The 18,462-nt window shown below is 35.5% G+C and overlaps 1 long non-coding RNA gene across 1 annotated transcript; it reads left to right on the forward strand.

The window, feature by feature from the left end:
• Positions 1 to 227: 227 nt before the first annotated feature.
• On the forward strand, positions 228 to 18,101 carry LOC115507391. Its single transcript, XR_003966637.1, has 3 exons — positions 228 to 351; positions 10,474 to 10,478; positions 18,092 to 18,101. It is a non-coding gene; the product is annotated as an uncharacterized LOC115507391 (long non-coding RNA).
• The last annotated feature ends 361 nt before the right edge of the window (positions 18,102 to 18,462 follow it).

Consider the following 18,462-nt stretch of genomic DNA (forward strand, 5'->3'; position numbering starts at 1 on the left):
ACATTTTTCCAAAAAAGACATCCAGATGGTCAATAGACACATGAAAATATGCTCAACATCACTCATCATCAGGGAAATGTAAATCAAAACTACAATGAGATATTAACTCATACCTGTCAAAATGTCTAAAATAAAAACATAAGAAACAAGAAGTGCGGAAAAAAATATAAAGAAATAGGTGCCTTCGTGTATTGTTAGTGGAAAGGCAACCTGGTGAATCGACTCTGGAAAACTCTATGGCTGTTCCTCATAAAGTTGAAAATAGTACTACCCTGTTGTCCATTAATCACAGTAATGGGCATTTACCCCCAAAATAGAGAAATACTAATTCAAAGGTATGCATGCACCCCTGTGTGTATTTTAGCATTGTTTACAATAACCACATTATGAAAGCAGCATAAGTGTACATTGATCGATGTACAGATAAAGAGTATGTGATACACACACACACACACACACACGGAATGAAATACTTTACAACAACATGGATAGAGCTAGAAATTATAATATTAAGTGAAACCAGTCAGTCAGAGAAAGACAAGTGCCATATGATTTCACTCATACGTGGAATTTAAGAAACAAAACAAAGGAGCAAATTGTTAAAAAAGAAAGGTAGAGAGAAAACAATGAACAGACTCTTCATTATAGAGGACAAACATATTTACCAGAATGGAGGTAGGTGGGAGGCTGGGTGAAATAGGTGATGGAACTTAAAGAGTACACTTTAAATACTCATCATGAACACTGAGTAAATCATAGTAATATTGAATCCTTATATTGTACACCTGAAACTAATACAATACTGTATGTTAACTATACTGGATTTTAAATATATTATTTCATTAAAATATTCCTTCAAGGGGCGCTTGGGTGGCTCAGGTCATGATTTCGCGGTCCATGAGTTCGAGCCCCGTGTCAGGCTCTATGCTAACAGCTCAGAGCCTGGAGCCTGTTTCGGATTCTGTGTCTCCCTCTCTCTAACCCTCCCCCATTCATGCTCTGTCTCTGTCACAAAAATAAATAAACGTTAAAAAAATAAATAAAATAAAATATTCCTTCAAAAGCAAGGAATCAATAAACATTTCCAAATGTGGGCTCATTCTCCTTACTTTTGGTCATATGTGTTTTCTTTTCATTTCTGGACATCAATTGCCCCTGCTCTTTTAGGTGGCAGGTAGTGCAGCAAGGAGAGTGGGATGGCATTTAATCTAGTAAAAAATATTACCTCAGTCCCCATGTTGGTCACTGAAAGTTTCTGTTACATAGAAAAAAATATTTGGATAAATAGACAACATCTAATTTCTATGTGAATAAAAGAATCCTAAATTACTTACGATCATTATTCAAAAAGGAAAAATTAATTGTAAATAACTCGAGGTCAACTGAAGCAGTCCTCTGCCAGGTAGTGCAAATATTTTATAGTTTTGTTTCAGTTAACTGCCTCATTAATGATTTATAGATGTGCATACATCTATGGGAACCATAGAATTACCTAATACACTCAGAGAATAATTGTATATACAAAAAACTATGTTGCTCAAGGGAAAAATCCCTAAAATTACCTATTGCCTTAACTTCAAGCATATTAAAATTCAAAGCATTTAGAAATATACTGTGAGGTTTTATCATGTTTTTGACTTATAATGTTGCCAATTAAAAAAAATAAATATGGTTTTCCATCATATTAAAATATTTACATACTTCTCCAGTTCACAGCATGCAAAAATATCAAGGCTTTCAAAGTAAGCAGTTTATTATTTAGAAGAACAATTAATAAAACATTTCTTTTTGTTCATCTGTTATGTATGAAGGATGAAAATTTTTACAATGAAACAATTTATAAACCAAAACCACAATTATTATTATTATTATTATTATTATTATTATTAGATGCAGGCAATTTTAAGATAAAAGTCATAGAACACCAATTTCCCACCATATTATTTGTAGTCATTTAAGTTAATATTTTTATTACATCCAAGTATTTTTCTACTTTCAAATTTTGCCAGATCTGTTTTAAAATTGTTTGAATTACTGGGACCTTATGAAGATAAAAAGCTTCTGCACAGCAAAGGAAACAACCAACAAAACTAAAAGGCAACCAACGGAATGGGAAAAGATATTTGCAAATGACATATCGGACAAAGGGCTAGTATCTAAAATCTATAAAGAGCTCACCAAACTCCACACCCGAAAAACAAATAACCCAGTGAAGAAATGGGCAGAAAACATGAATAGACACTTCTCTAAAGAAGACATCCAGATGGCCAACAGGCACATGAAAAGATGTTCAGCGTCGCTCCTTATCAGGGAAATACAAATCAAAACCACACTCAGGTATCACCTCACGCCAGTCAGAGTGGCCAAAATGAACAAATCAGGAGACTATAGATGCTGGAGAGGATGTGGAGAAACGGGAACCCTCTTGCACTGTTGGTGGGAATGCAAATTGGTGCAGCCGCTCTGGAAAGCAGTGTGGAGGTTCCTCAGAAAATTAAAAATAGACCTACCCTATGACCCAGCAATAACACTGCTAGGAATTTATCCAAGGGATACAGGAGTACTGATGCATAGGGGCACTTGTACCCCAATGTTCATAGCAGCACTCTCAACAATAGCCAAATTATGGAAAGAGCCTAAATGTCCATCAACTGATGAATGGATAAAGAAATTGTGGTATATATACACAATGGAATACTATGTGGCAATGAGAAAAAATGAAATATGGCCCTTTGTAGCAACGTGGATGGAACTGGAGAGTGTGATGCTAAGTGAAATAAGCCATACAGAGAAAGACAGATACCATATGGTTTCACTCTTATGTGGATCCTGAGAAACTTAACAGGAACCCATGGGGGAGGGGAAGGAAAAAAAAAAAAAAGAGGTTAGAGTGGGAGAGAGCCAAAGCATAAGAGACTGTTAAAAACTGAGAACAAGCTGAGGGTTGATGGGGGGTGGGAGGGAGGGGAGGGTGGGTGATGGGTATTGAGGAGGGCACCTTTTGGGATGAGCACTGGGTGTTGTATGGAAACCAATTTGTCAATAAATTTCATAAAAAAAATAAATAAATAAAAAAATAAACAATTTAACGTTGAGCTTTAAAAAAAAAAATTGTTTGTTCCAATCTTCATCCATTTTTTTCTTTGGTACATTTCCTGTGTTTTAACTGCCTAAGTGATATTATACTTCAACAGTGACTTTTTTACTTTTTTTTTTGTTTGTTTTTACATTTGATAGGCATGTGTATAATTTTGGAATCAAGATTCTTAGTACTAACTTTTTAAATATAAATAATGTGTGCTCATTAATTTTAAAGAACTGTATCTACCCCAGTGAAAATTTAATGTAAATTGATTTCTGGTTTTCCAGTTATGTACAGAGTAGAAATTGATGAAAAACAATGTGGAAGATAAGTTTTAAAGCTATACATTTTTGGTTGCTAACATATTGCCTACAAATACGTATCTTATAGATTAATTAGACAGAAGTACAAGTTGTTATTAACTATATGAGTCATGCCAGATGCAATTAGACCTCACTCTCTTCCTGTCAATAGCTCTACTAAGTCAGGTTTTAGGTGCCGTTGAAATAATTGTAACTCATACACAGTACTTTCCCATTGAAAAAAATGATGATATGTATACATAACTGCTAGGAAAATAAAGTGTAATAATGCATAACTTCAGCTGAGTATCATAAACTTAAAATAGGGTTTTATATTGTCCCATTAGGACTCAATTTTTATTTAGACCTTTGGAATAAAACCAAATCAATATGTTTTCTGTTTCACAGAAAATCCATGACTCTTATTAAAACCAAATATATATTTAGAAAATGAGGAGGCTGGATAAGTTGATCAATACATCTTTTTCATCTCTAATTTATATGATTAAGTGGTAGATCTTTTCCATTTGTTAACATTAATGCCATATTAAGTCATATCTAAAGATCAAAATGATATCACATGAAGAAATTTTAATATTTTTATATTAGTAATATAATGGATAAGACTAAAATAAAAAAATAATGAAAAATAAACATAAATTATTTCAAGGAAGCATTATGGATTTTGGTTTGTGGCTTTAAATAAGAATTCTGACATTATTTGCACACACAAAACATGTTCAATGTGAAAAAAAATATCTTTTTCATATAATTTTGTGTGATCTAGATTCCCACTATTTTTATGGGAGCCAAATTTCATGTTTTCACAGTCAATGGGCCTTTATAATTTTCAATAGTTCAGAAGGTATTATTTACAATGAGACATTCTTAAAATCACTCAGCCATGGGACATAAAGTCATTTTTTCATATTCTAAAAATTCTAGGCTTGGACCACATTAAAGCAAATTTTTAGATTTTCAGTTTTCAATGGAAAGGAAAAAAAACTTCCTGAGAGAATATTCTTCCTCTAATCTTCAGATTTTAGTTAAAAGAACAATTAATAAAAATAGCACATATTAATAAGAAAAAACAGCAAAAAATGTAAGAAAAAGATAAGAAGTAATATGAAAAAGCTAGCAAACTCTTAATAAGGAGAGAGGTACAGGCAAATGTAATTAGCTTCAAAAAGTGGCAGGCAAGAAAAAAAAAGATGTAATAATGTGGCAGGGCCCATCTTAGAAAGGGATATAGCAAGACCTACTCCATCCTTACATGTTAGTAACTATAATGGTGATTCCACAAAAACCTGAGTGTTTATATTAATTTTACCAAATGTGTAAAAGCAGACTAGTTGGATATCATTACTCTGAAACTCTTAAGAGGGAAAAATGATGGTGATATACTTGTAAAATACAGGAAGTTATGAGACTGAATTTTCTGACAGAAGTGAACATTCTAAAGATAAATGAAGAATTAGTGGAGTAAGTATTAATTTAAAATATACATTGAAAGAATGAAATACACTTCACAACTAGGTAGTACATCTTGGTACAGCAGATATGACAAATATTGGGAAAGGAAAGCCAAGATCAAAATTGTCCTTTCCCTCTCCATAGATGTAGACTACAGAAAAAAATGGATGGAAAAAAATAGCCACCCTTAAATAACTCCTTATTGGAAACTTAACTCTCAAAAGGATTGGCAAGGAGTTTCAGTCACCCGTATTATATGAGAGCTTAAAAAAAAAAAAAAGGTCTAGACAAAGTCACAGGAATTCCATAGTGTGGAAAAGCTAAAAAAAAAAAAGTTGACATGGAAATTATGGCAACGTGTTACAGTAAAAGAAAAATACAGTGATACACCTTTTAATACAAAAGACAGAGAAAGAAACTATACTAGATATGCTAGAAGAAAATATAACCCAAGGAACACAAAGAAAGTCACCACAAATGTTTGGTACCTAAGAACAACTTAGATTAAATAAAATGAAGTGGCTAATGAGAGAAAAAACAATATTATTGACTTAAGATAATAAATCAAGGATCAAAACATATTTATATAATTAATAAATAAACTAGAAAGAGCAAAGAACAGATATGGATAAAAAGCAAATTAATAACATGGAGGGAAGCTTTGAGATAATTTTAGTTAACATAGTTGTGAAAAACCAAAGAATAAGAAAAAAATATACATAGAGAAAACAAAGACATAGCTTATTTTTGTTTTTGTTTCCCGTGCCTCAGCAGACAAATCTAGTAAGAAGTTACTACTGTCAATGTCAAAGAGGTTACTGTCTGTGTTCTCCTCTAGGATTTTTACGGTTTCCTGTCTCACGTTTAGGTTTTTCATCCATTTGAATTTTATTTCTGTGTATGGTGTAAGAAAGTGGTCCAGTTTCATTCTTTTGCATGTTGCTGTCCAGTTTTCACAATACCATTGGCTGATGAGATTTGTTTTTTTTTTTCCATTGGATATTATTTCCTGTTTTGTCAAAGATTAGTTGACTATAGAGTTGTGGGTTCATTTCTGAGTTTTCTATTCTGTTCTATTATTCTATGTGTCTATTTTTGTGTCAGTACCGTAGTATTTGGATAAGTACTGATTTGTAATTGTGTGTGTGTGTGTGTGTGTACACAGTATAATTTGTAATATAATTTATTTTGACTATATGGGGTCTTTCGTGGTTCCATACAAATTTTAGTATTGCTTCTTCAAGCCCTGTGAAAAATGCTGTTGGTATTTTGATATGGATTGCATTAAATGTGTAGATTGCTTTGGGTAATACAGATATTTTAAAAATATTTGTTTCTCCAAACCATGAGCATACGATGTTTTTTCCATTTCTTTGTGTCATCTTCAATTTTGGTTTCCATTAGTGTTCTATTGTTTTAAGAGTACAGATCTTTTACCTCTGTGGGTAGGTTTATTCCTAGGTATCTTATGGTTTTTGGTATAATTGTGAATGGGACCGATTCCTTGATTTCTCTTTCTGCTTATTCATTACTGATGTATAGAAATGCAACCAATTTCTCTACTGTGATTTTATATCCTGTGATTTGTTGAATTTGTGTATCAGTTCTAGCAATTTTTAGTGGAGTGTTTGGGGTTTTCTACACACAGTATCATGCCATCTACAAATAGTGAAAGTTTGACTTCTTCTTTGCATACTTGGATGTCTTTTATTTCTTTCTGTTTTCTGATTGCTGAGGCTAGGTCTTCCGGTTCTATGTTAAATAAAAATGGTGATACTTGACATCCCTGTCTTGTGCCTGACCATAGAGGAAGAGACTTGACATCTGTCTTGTGCCTGACCATAGAGGAAAAGCTCTCAGATTTTCCCCCATTGAGGATGATATTATCTGTCAGTCTTTCATATGTTGAGGTATGTTCTCTCTATCCCTACTTAGTTGAGGGTTTTGATCAAGAATGGATGCTGTATTTTGTTAAATGTTTTTTATGAATTATTGAGAGGATCTTATGATTCTTATCCTTTCTTTTATTAATGTGGAGTATAACATTGGTTGATTTATGAATATTGAACCAGCCCTACAGCCCAGGAATAAAACCAAGTTGATCATGGTGAAAGATTCTTTTAATGTGCTGTTGGATTCGATTTGCTAGTATCTTGTTGAGAATTTTTGCATCTATGTTCATCATGGATATTGGCCTGTACTTCTCCATTTTAGTGAGGACTTTGTCTGGTTTCAAAATTAAGATAATTCTGGTTTTGAAAAATAAGTTTGGAAGTTTTCCTTCTATTTCTATTTTCGAAACAATTTCAGAAGAATAAGTATTATCTCTTATTTAAATGTCTGGTAGAATTACCCTGGGAAACCAACTTGCCCTGGAATTTTATTTGTTGGGAGACTTTTTTTAAGTTCATATATTTATTTTGAGAGAGAGGGGGTGAGAAGGGGAGGGACAGAGAGAAAGGGAAGAAGTAAAATTGTAGGCAGGCTCCACATAGACATGGGCCTCAAACTGACCACCTGATCTAAAATCAAGAGTTGGATGCTCAACCAACTAAGCAACCCAGGCAGTCCTGTTAGGAGATTTTTGATTACTGACCCAATTTCTTTGCTGTTTATGGCTGTGTTCAAAATTTTTAATTCTTCATGGTTCAGTTTTGTTAGATTATATGTTTCTAGGAATTTATCCACTTTTTCCAGATTGCCTAATTTGTTGACATATAATTTCTCATAATATCCTCTAATAATTATTTATATTTCTGTGGTGTTGGTTGTGATCTCTCCTCTTTCATTTGTGATTTTATTTATTTGGGTTTTTCTTCTTTTTGATACTTCGGCTAGGAGTTTATCAATTTCATAAATTCTTTCAGAGAATAAACTCTTAGTTTTGTTGAGCTTTTCTGCTTGTTTTTGTTTCTGTGTCATTTATTTCTACTCTCACCTTCGTTATTTTTCTTCTGCTAATGGCCTTAGGCATTTTTTTTCTTTTTGGTATATCTTTCCTAACTCCTGTAGGTGTAAAGTTAAAGTTAGGTTTTGTATTTCATACTCTTCTTGCTTCATGAGTTAGGTCTGTATTGCTATATATTTGTCTTTTAGGACTGGTTTATCTGCACCCCAAAGGTTGTGGACTGTCAAGTTTTTATTTTCATTTGCTTTCATATGATTTTATTTTCTATTTAATTTCTTGGACCACCTATTCATTCTTTAGGAGGATGTTTTTAACCATGCATTTTTTTGGTCTTTCCAAATTTTGTCTTATGTTTCACTTCCAGTTTCATAGTGTCATGGTCTGAACATATGTATGCTATGATCTCAATATTTTTGTATTTGTTGTGGCCTGATTTGTGACCCAGTATATGATCTATTTTAGCAATGTTCCATGTGCACTTGAAAAGAATGTATACTGATGGTTTAGGATGAAATATTCTGAATATATGTGTCAGGTCCATCTGCTCCAGTGTGTCATTCAAAGCCATTCTTTCCTTGTTTATTTTCTGCTTATTTGTCCATTGCTGTAAGTAGGGTGTTAATTTCCACTATTATTACTTACTTATTATCAATGTGTTTCCTTATGTTTGTTATGGTTTTATTTATACATTTGGCTGTTCCAAGTTGGGGGCATACATTATTTACAATTGTTATTCTTGATTGATAGTCCCCTTTTTCATATTATCAATGTCCTTCTTCATCTCTTGTTATAGTCTTTGGTTTAAAATCTAGTTTTTCTGGGGTGCCAGGGTGGCTCAGTCAGTTGAGCGTCCGACTTTGGCTCAGATCTTGATCTCGCTCTTCATGAGTTCAAGCCCCACATCAGGCTCTGTGCTGACAGCTCAGAGCCTGGAGCCTGCTTCCGATTCTGTGTCTCCCTCTCTCTCTGCCCCTCCACCACTCACACTCAATCTCTCTCTCTCTCAAAAATAAATATTTTTTAAAAATTAAATTTAATTTTTCTGATATAAATATAGATCCTCTGGATATCTTTTTGCATTCATTACATGATAAATGTTTTTCCACGTCTTCACTTTTAATCTGGAGGTGTCAAATAAAAAATGTGTCTGTTGTAGGTAGCATATAGATGAGTCTTGTCTCTTTTTATCCTTTTTGATACCCTATATCCTTTCATTGGAGCATTTAGTACATTTACATTCAGATTTATTATTGAAAGAAATGACTTTAGTGCCATTTTATTACCTTTAAAGTCAGTGATAATGGAGATCTTCTCTGTTACTTTCTAGTCTTTAAAAATTTTTGTCTTTCTTTTTTTTAATAGGAAATTTATTGTCAAATTGGTTTCCATACAACACCCAGTGCTCATCCCAACAGGTGCCCTCCTCAATACCCATCACCCACCTTCCCCTGCCTCCCACTCCCCATCAACTGTCAGTTTGTCCTCAGTTTTTAAGAGTCTCTTATGTTTTGGTTCCCTCCCTAACTTTTTTTTTCCTTCCCCTCCCCCATGGCCTTCTGTTAAGTTTCTCAGGATCCATGTAAGAGTGAAAACATGGTATCTGTCTTTCTCTGTATGACTTTCATACTCAAAGAGTCCCCTTTAATATTTCTGGCAGGGTTAGTTTAGTGGTCACAAATTCCTTTAGTTTTTGTCTAGGAAACACTTTATCTCTCCTTCTATTCTGAATGACAGCCTTCGTAGATAAAGGCTTCTTGGCTGCATATGTTTCCCATTCAGCAAGTTGAATATAGCATGTCACTCACTTCTGGTCTACCAAGTTTCTGTGAATAGGTCTGATGCTAACCTTATTTGTCTTCCCTAGTAGGTTAATTTTTTTTCCCTTGATGCTTCCAGGATTCTTTCCTTATCTCCGTATTTTGCAAACTTTACTATGATATATTTTGGTGTTGGCTGGCTTTTGTTGATTTTGATTGGAGTTCTCTGTGCCTCCTGAATTTGGATGTCCATTCCTTCCCCAGTTTAGTGAAGTTTTCAGTTGTAATTTTCTCAAATAATCCTCTGCCCCCCTTTCCCTCTTTTATTCTTCTGGGACTCCTATGTCATGAATATTAATATGCTTTATGGAATTGTTGATTTCTGTAAGTCTACATTTGTAATCCAATGTTTTTTGACATCTTCTTTTCTGCTTCATTATTTTTCATATTTTTATCTTCTGTATTACTTATTTGTTCCTCTGCTTCTTCTCATCCTGTGGTCATTACAATAAGTTGGCTTTGCATCTCAATTTTTGCATTTTAAAATTTTGGGCTACCTGGTTTTTAGGTCTTTTATTTCTGCCATAAGGGTCTTTCTGGTTTCTCATATGCTTTAATCAAACCCAGCTAGTATCCCCTACCTGCATTCCCCAGAGAGAGGAGTTAACATCCACTGCTGTTCAGGAAGTCCTCACAGCAATGTAAACAATCCTGATTTTGTCCCAGGTTTCCATCAGATCCCTGCCTTCACCCTGTCTGTGTCCAAGCCATCTTCCCACAGGGCAGCACAGTATTCCTGTTATTTCATCTCAGGTGTGAGGCTGGATTTAATAATTTCTAATTTTAGGGATCCAGTACAGCATGAACCCATGATGATCCTCGGGGGGAGGGTCTTTCTGTGCTGTGACTGCTACTGGTTTGTTCCAGAAAAGCAGTTGTAGGACCACACAGATGCTGTGATTTTATGATAAAGCATGGCAAAAAGCCGGCATCCAGATTAGCTCTCCTCATCAGGTATCACTGCTAATAAATGGGAAGCTCAATGATGCCTGTGGGCTATTTTGTCCTGGGAGAGGCAGTACCACTTCTTGCAAATGCACTCCAGGAAGGGGAACTGTCTCTTCCAGCCTGACCTAGGGGATCCTAAGACATACTGACCTCTCCTGGACTTCTGCCCTTCTCCAGAAGAGCAATGCTACATCCACTAGGCTTGACCCTGGTTATAGTGGGAATTTTAAAACTTCAAACTTTCATCTCCACTGCTTGTAAAAAATTGTAAAAAATAGCCCTTCTTATATTCCCAGTTAGTGGTTTTGAGGAAGTGTTTTCTTGTGCAATCCCCTACATGCTGCTTTATTGATCTGTCTGTCTGTCTCCTCTCTCCATGATCAGAGCTCCCTGGCTCTTTTCTCCCCCAAATTAAATCACATCTCCTACCTTACACAATGTGACCTTTTTTCTCCCTTTAGTTGTGCAGTTTGTTCTTTCAGTTCTCAGATCGATTTCGTGGGCTTACAGAATTATTTGATAATTATGTAGTTGTGTTCAAGAGCTGAGGCAAGCATAAGGTCCTGCTCCTACTCTGCCATCTTAACTCCCTGGGAAAATCTATTAATAGGTAATTTAAAGAGAAAGAATGGCGGGGGCACCTTAATGTCTCAGTAAGTTAAATGTTCAACTCTTTTTGGCTCAGGTCATGAGATTGAGCCTGATATTGGGTTCCATGTTGACCATGGAGCCTACTTAAGATTAAGCCTACCTCCCTTTACCCCTACCCTCCACTTGTGTGCTCTCTCTCTCTCAAAAACAAATAAAATGAAGAAAAAAGCATGGAAGAAAAAAATCTTAAAAAATGTTCAGTGTTATTAATAATTAAGTAAATGCACATTTTACTTTTCTTATTTTCTAACATTTATTAATTTTTGAGAGAGAGACAGAGTGTGAGAAGGGGATGGGGCAGAGAGAGAGGAAGACATAGAATCTGAAGCAGGCTTCAGGCTCCGAGTAGTCAGTGCAGGGCCCAACGTGAGGCTTGAGCTCACAAATTATGAGACCATGACTTGAGCCAAGTTAAACACTAAGCCAACTGAGCCACCCAGGCTCCCCGTGAATGTAACTATTTATTTTTATTTACTATTTGTTTAATTTTTTTTAATTTACATCCAAATTAGCATATAGTGCAACAATGATTTCAGGAGTAGATTCCTTAGTGCCCCTTACCCATTTTGCCCATCCACCTCCCACACCCTTCCCATAATCCTCAGTTTGTTCTCCATATTTATGAGTCTCTTTTGTTTTTTCACCCTCCCTGTTTTATATAATTTTTGTTTCCCTTCCCTTATGTTCATCTGTTTTATCTCTTAAAGTCTTCATATGATTTTTGTCTTTCTCTGACTGACTAATTTCACTTAGCATAATCCCCTCCAGTTCCATCCCCATAGTTGCAAATGGCAAGATTTCATTCTTTTTGATTGCCGAGTAATACTGCATTGTACATATATCTACCACATCTTCTTTATCCATTCATCCATCGATGGAAATTTGGGCTCCTTGCAAACTTTGGCTATTGTTGATAGTGCTGCTATAAACATGGGGGTGCATGTGCCCCTTTGAAACAGCACACCTGTATCCCGTGAATAAGTGCCTAGTATTGTAATTGCTGGGTCCAGGGGTAGTTCTATGTTTAGTTTTTTGAGTAACCTCCATACTGTTTGGCAGAGTGGCTGCACCAGCTTTCATTGCCACCAACAACGCAAAAGAGATCCTCTTTCTCTGCATCCTCCCCAAAATCTGTTGTTGCCTGAGTTGTTAATGTTAGCCATTCTGACAGGTGTAAGGTGTTATCTCATTGTGGTTTTGATTTGTATTTCCCTGATGATGAGTGATGTGGAGCATTTTTCACGTGTCAGTTGGCCATCTGGATGTCTTCTTTGGAGAAGTGTCTATTCATGTCTTTTGCCCATGTCCTCACTGGATTATTTGTTTTTTGGGTGTTGAGTTTGATAAATTCTTTATAGATTTTGGGTACTAATGCTTTATCTGATATGCCATTTGCAAATATCTACTCCCATTCTGTTGGTTGCCTTTTAGTTTCCTGATTGTATCCTTCGCTGTGCAGAAGCTTTTTATTTTGGTGAGGTCCCAGTAGTTCGTTTTTGCTTTTGTTACCCTTGCCTCTGGACACGTGTTGACTAAGAAGTTGCTGCAGACAAGGTCAAAAAGGTTTTTGCCTGCTTTGTCCTCGAAGATTTTGATGGCTTCCTGTCTTACATCGAGGTCTTTCATCCATTTTGAGTATATTTTTGTGTATGGTGCAAGAGAATGGTCCAGGTTGATTCTTCTGCATGTCGCTGTCCAGTTTTCCCAGCACCACTTGCTGAAGAGACTGTTTTGATTCCATTGGATATTCTTTTCTGCTTTGTCAAAGATTAGTTGGCCATACATTTGTGGGTCCATTTCTGGGTTCTCTATTCTGTTCCATTGATCTGAGTGTCTGTTTTTGTGCCAGTACCATACTGTCTTGAGGATCACAGCTTTGTAGTATAGTGTTAAGTATGGGATTGTGATGTCTCCTGCATTGGGTTTCTTTTTCAAGATCACTTTGGCTATTTGGGGTGTTTTCTGTTTCCATACAAATTTTAGGATTATTTGTTCTAGCTCTGTGAAGAATATTGGTGTTATTTTGATAGGGATTGCATTGAATATGTAGATTGATTTGGGGAATATCGACATTTTCACAATATTTTTTATTCCTATCTAGGAGCATAGAATATTTTTCCATTTTTTGTGTCTTCTTCAATTTCTTTCATAAGCTTTCTAGTTTTCAGTGTATAGATTTTTCACCTCTTTTCTTAGATTTATTCCTAGGTATTTTATGGTTTTTGTGCAATGGTAAATGGGATCTATTCCTTGATTTCTCTTTCTGTCACTTCATTGTGTATAAGAATGCAACCAATTTTTGAGCATTGATTTTATATCCTGCAACTTTGCTGAATTCATGAATCGATTCTAGCAGTTTTTTGGTGGAACCTTTTGGGTTTTCTATATAGAGTATCATGGCATTTGCGAAGAGTGAAAGTTTGACTTCCTCCTGGCCGATTTGGTTGCTTTTTATTTCTTTGTGTTGTCTGACTGCAAAGGCTAAGACTTCCAATACTATGTTGAATCACAGTGGTGATAGTGGACATCCCTGCCGCATTCCTGACCTTAGGGGGAAAGCTCTCACTTTTCCCCATTGAGGATGATATTACCATTGGGTCATTCATATATGGCTTTTATGATCTCGAGGTATGCTCCTTCTATCCCCCCTTTATTGAGGGTTTTTATCAAGAAATGTTCCTGTATTTTGTCAAATGCTTTCTCTGCATCTATTGAGAGGATCATATGGTTCTTGGCCTTTCTTTTCTTGATGTGATGAATCACGTGAATTGTTTTGTGGATATTGAACCAGCCTTGCATCCCAGGTATAAATCCCACTTGGTCATGTTGAATAATTTTTTTTAATGTATTGTTGGAGCCGGTTGGCTTGAGGCTCTTTGCATCCATGTTTATCAGGGAAATTGGTCTATAGTTCTGCTTTTTAATGGGGTGTCTGTCTGGTTTTGGAATCAAGGTAATGCTGGATTCATAGAAAGAGTTTCGAAGTTTTCCTTCCATTTCTATTTTTTGGAACAGCTTCCAGAGAATAGATGTTAACACTTCCTTAAATTTTTGGTAGAATTTACCTGGAAAGCCATCTGACCCTGGACTCTTGTTTTTTGGGAGATTTTTGATTATTAGTTCCATTTCCTTACTGGTTATGGGTCTGTTCAAATTTTCTATTTCTTCCTGTTTCAGTTTTGGTAGTGTATATGTTTCTAGGAATTTGTCCATTTCTTCCATATTGCCCATTTTATTGGCATATAATTGTTCATAATATTCTCTTGTTATTGTTTGTGTTACTGCTGTGTTGGTTGTGACCTCTCCTCTTTCATTCTTGATTTTATTTATTTGGGTCCTTTCCTTTTTCTTTTTAATCAAACTGGCTAGTGGTTTATCAGTTTTGTTAATTCTTTCAAAGAACCAGCTTCTGGTTTCATTGATCTGTTCTACTTTTTTTTGTTTGTTTGTTTCAATAGCATTAATTTCTGCTCTAACCTTTGTTATTTCTTGTCTTCTGCTGGTTTTGGGTTTTATTTGTTGTTCTTTTTCCAGCTCCTTGAGGCATAAGGTTAGGTTGGGTATCTGAGATCTTTCTTCCTTCTTTAGGAAGGCTTGGATTGCTATATACTTTTCTCTTATGACCACCTTTGCTTCATCCCAGAGATTTTGGGTTGTGGTGTTATCATTTTCATTGACTTCTTAATACTTCTTAATTTTGTCTTTAACTTCTTGGTTAGCCCATTCATTCTTTAGTAGGATGTTCTTCTCTCTTAAAATATTTGTTACCTTTCCAAATATTTTCTGGTGGTTGATTTCGAGTTTCATAGCATTGTTTTTTGAAACTATGCACGGTATGATCTCGATCTTTTTGTACTTACTTAGGGTTGATTTGTGTCCCAGTATATGGTCTATTCTGAAGAATGTTGCCTGTGCACTGGAGAAGAATGTATATTCTGCTGCTTTAGGATGAATTGTTCTGAATATCTCTGTTAAGTCCATTTGGCCCAGTGTATCATTAAAACCATTGTTTCCTTGTCGATTTTTTGATTAGATGATCTGTCCATTGTTGTCAGTGGGGTGTTGATGAAGTCTCCTACTATTATGGCATTACTATCGATGAATTTCTTTATGTCTGTGATTAATTGATTTATATATTTGAGTGTTCCACATTTTGTGCAGAAATGTTTAAAATTGTTATGTCTTCTTGGTGGATAGACCCCTTGATTATGATATAATGCCCTTCTGCATCTCTTGATACAGTCTTTATTTTAAAGTCTAGATTGTCTGACATAAGTATGGCTACTCCAGCTTTCTTTTATTTACCATTAGCATGATAGATGGTTCTCCATTTCCTTACTTTCAATCCAAAGGTGTCTTTAGGTCTAAAATGGGTCTCTTGTAAACAGCATATAGATGTATCTTGTTTTCTTATCCAATCTGTTACCATATGTCTTTTGATTGGAGCACTGAGTCCATTGACGTTTAGAGTGAGTACTGAAAGATATGAATTTATTGCCATTATGATGCTTGTAGAGTTGGAGTTTCTGGTGGTGTTATCTGGTCCTTTCCAATCTTTGTTGCTTTATATATATATATATATATATATATATATATATGTATATATATATATATATTTAGTGATACACACACACACACACATATATATATATATATTCATCTTTTCTCTCCTCAGAGAGTCCCCCTAAAAATTAATTGCAGGGCTGGTTTAGTGGTCACAAACTCCTTTAATTTTTGTTTGCCTGGGAAACTTTTTATCTCTCCTTCTATTTTGAATGACAGCCTTGCTGTATAAAGAATTCTTGGCTGCATATTTTTCTGATTCAGCACAGTGAATATATCTTGGCACTCTTTTCTGGCCTGCCATGTTTTTGTGGATATGTCTGCTGCAAACCTGATCTGTCTTCCCTTGTAGGTTAGGGATTTTTTTTTTCCCTTGCTGCTTTCATGATTCTCTCCTTGTCTCAGTATTTTGTTGAATCTAATGGAGGTCCTCTGTGCTTCCTGGATTTTCATGTCTGCGTCTTTCCCCAAGTTAGGTAAGTTTTTCACTATGATTTTCTCACATAACCCTTCTACCCCTATTTCTCTCTCTTCCTCTTCTGGGACCCCTATGATTCTGCTTTATTCCTTTTTAATGAGTCACTGATTTTTCTAATTCTTGAATCGTGCTGTTTTGCCTTAATCTCTCTCTTTTTTCTGCTGCATTATTCGCTATCAATCTGTCCTCTATATCACTGATTCTCTGTTCTGCCTCATCCATCCTTACCACTGCTGCATCCATCCATGATTGCAGCTCAGTTATAGCATTTTTCATTTCATTCTGGCTATTTTTTTGCTTCTTTTATCTCTGCAGAAAGGGATTCTAATCTATTTTTTACTCCAGCTAGTATTCTTATTATGGTGATTCTAAATTCTTGTCCAGACATCTTGCTCTTTCTTTTGTGGTGAATTCCTTCGTTTTGTCATTTTGAATGGAGAAAAGGAATTAATGAGGTAGAAAAATTGAAATTAAAAAAATATTCAAATTAAAAAAATTATACACACACACAAATCTAATAAATGATGCTAGATTCTAGGTGTTTTTTGGTGTGGGTGTTGAAAGTGGTTTGACAGATTAGAGGAAAAATAGGGGGGAAAGAACAAAAAGGGAAATATTTGAGAATTTGAAAAAAATGAATACCCTTAAGTAGACTAAAATGAGATAATGGGAGTAAAATATAATTTGAAAAATACACACAAAAGTAAAGAATGAAGTAGAAAATAATTAATGAAAATTAATAAAAATTAAAAGTAAATTTGAACCTTTTTTTTCTGTAGTCAAGAAAGAGTAAAGAAACGAAAAAGAGAAAAATATTTTAAAAAGATAAAAAAAGAAAGAAAAAAAGGAAATCGTTTGAAAATTTGAAAAAGTGGATACATTGTAGTAGACTAAAATAAAATGACGGAAGTAAATAGAATTTGAAAAAATTTACATAAAATAAAAATATAGAAAAAAATTAAAAAAAATTTTAATAGAAATTGAAAGTGTAAATGAAGTTTTATCTTTCTGCATTCAAGAAAAAGAAACTAAAAAGAGGAAAAAAAGAAAAAAGGAATTTGAGAATTTGAAAAGGGGAATACACTGAAGTAGACTAAAATAAAATGGTGGAAGTAAAATAGGATTTGAAAAAATTTACACAAAAGTAAAAAATATAATGATAAAAATTATAGAAAATTATTTTTAATAAAAATTGAAAATAAAAATGAGCTCACTCTCTTTCTGTATTCAAGAAAATAAGTGTAAAAGAGAAAAGAAACACAGAAAATTGAATAGATGGACCTGCTAACAAACTGAAGTAGGACTGAAATTACTTTGTTTTCCCCCAGAAGCCAGTCTATGTAGCACTTTAGAGTCCATAAAGTAAGCCAGCGGTGAGACTTGTATTCTTGAAAGCGAAGTTGGCCCAGCTGGGCGGGGCTCAGTGTAATGGTTCTGTTCTCCACTAGATGGTGTTGCTAGCCTACTGGAGTGGATTCTTGCAGTGCTTTAGGTGCATAAGCACATGCGTGGCAGCGGTGAAAATGGCGCTACCCAGCTACCCAGTCTGTTCCCCCAGATCAGCAATTGCTCACATATCCTCTGTCTTCAGCTTTCATCCACTCCCTGCTTTTTCACTCTCTGTGACCAGGCCCAAGGCAGTACCTCTTTCCTGAGTTTTGTCTCAGATGCGGCTGTTTTCCCTGGCCTTTTACTTCTGAAGGACTGCAGTTTTGACCTATTCTGCCCCTCTGCGGGGGGGGGGGGGGTCTCACTGAGCAATGGCCGAATGTCTGCTGCACCCAGGAACGCTTGCTGGCTCCTGCTGCTGCTGGTGCCCCAAGACTATGGCCAGGTGCCAGCCACCCCAGAAAAAAGTTCACAAGATAGTGTAGCAGCAGTGTTTCAGGGATTATGGAAAATCACAACACACATCTGACACCAGGCTTCACCCTTAACGACCTTGTTCCAGCACCAGCGAATGTGGCCATTTTCCGGGTTCTGCTGGGACCAGGTGGCTTCAATAGTCTCTACCAAATTTCCTTCCAGCAGGGTACTGCTTTTCCCTGTGTGGCCTGAAGACCTCCCAGACCCCGCTTTGTTCCTGGGGATTTGCTCTTCTCACCAGATCACTGCCAGGTATGGACCTGTGGAGTTGCAGACTGTGCTCCCCTTGTTTACAGTCTTAATGGAATTTAAACCCTCTCCTTTCCCTTTTCTCCTTTCTCCCTTTTGAGTTTAGTCCCTGCAGCTGTTTCCAA

This window comes from Lynx canadensis, chromosome X, assembly GCF_007474595.2.
Source record: "Lynx canadensis isolate LIC74 chromosome X, mLynCan4.pri.v2, whole genome shotgun sequence".
Lineage (NCBI taxonomy): Eukaryota > Metazoa > Chordata > Mammalia > Carnivora > Felidae > Lynx > Lynx canadensis.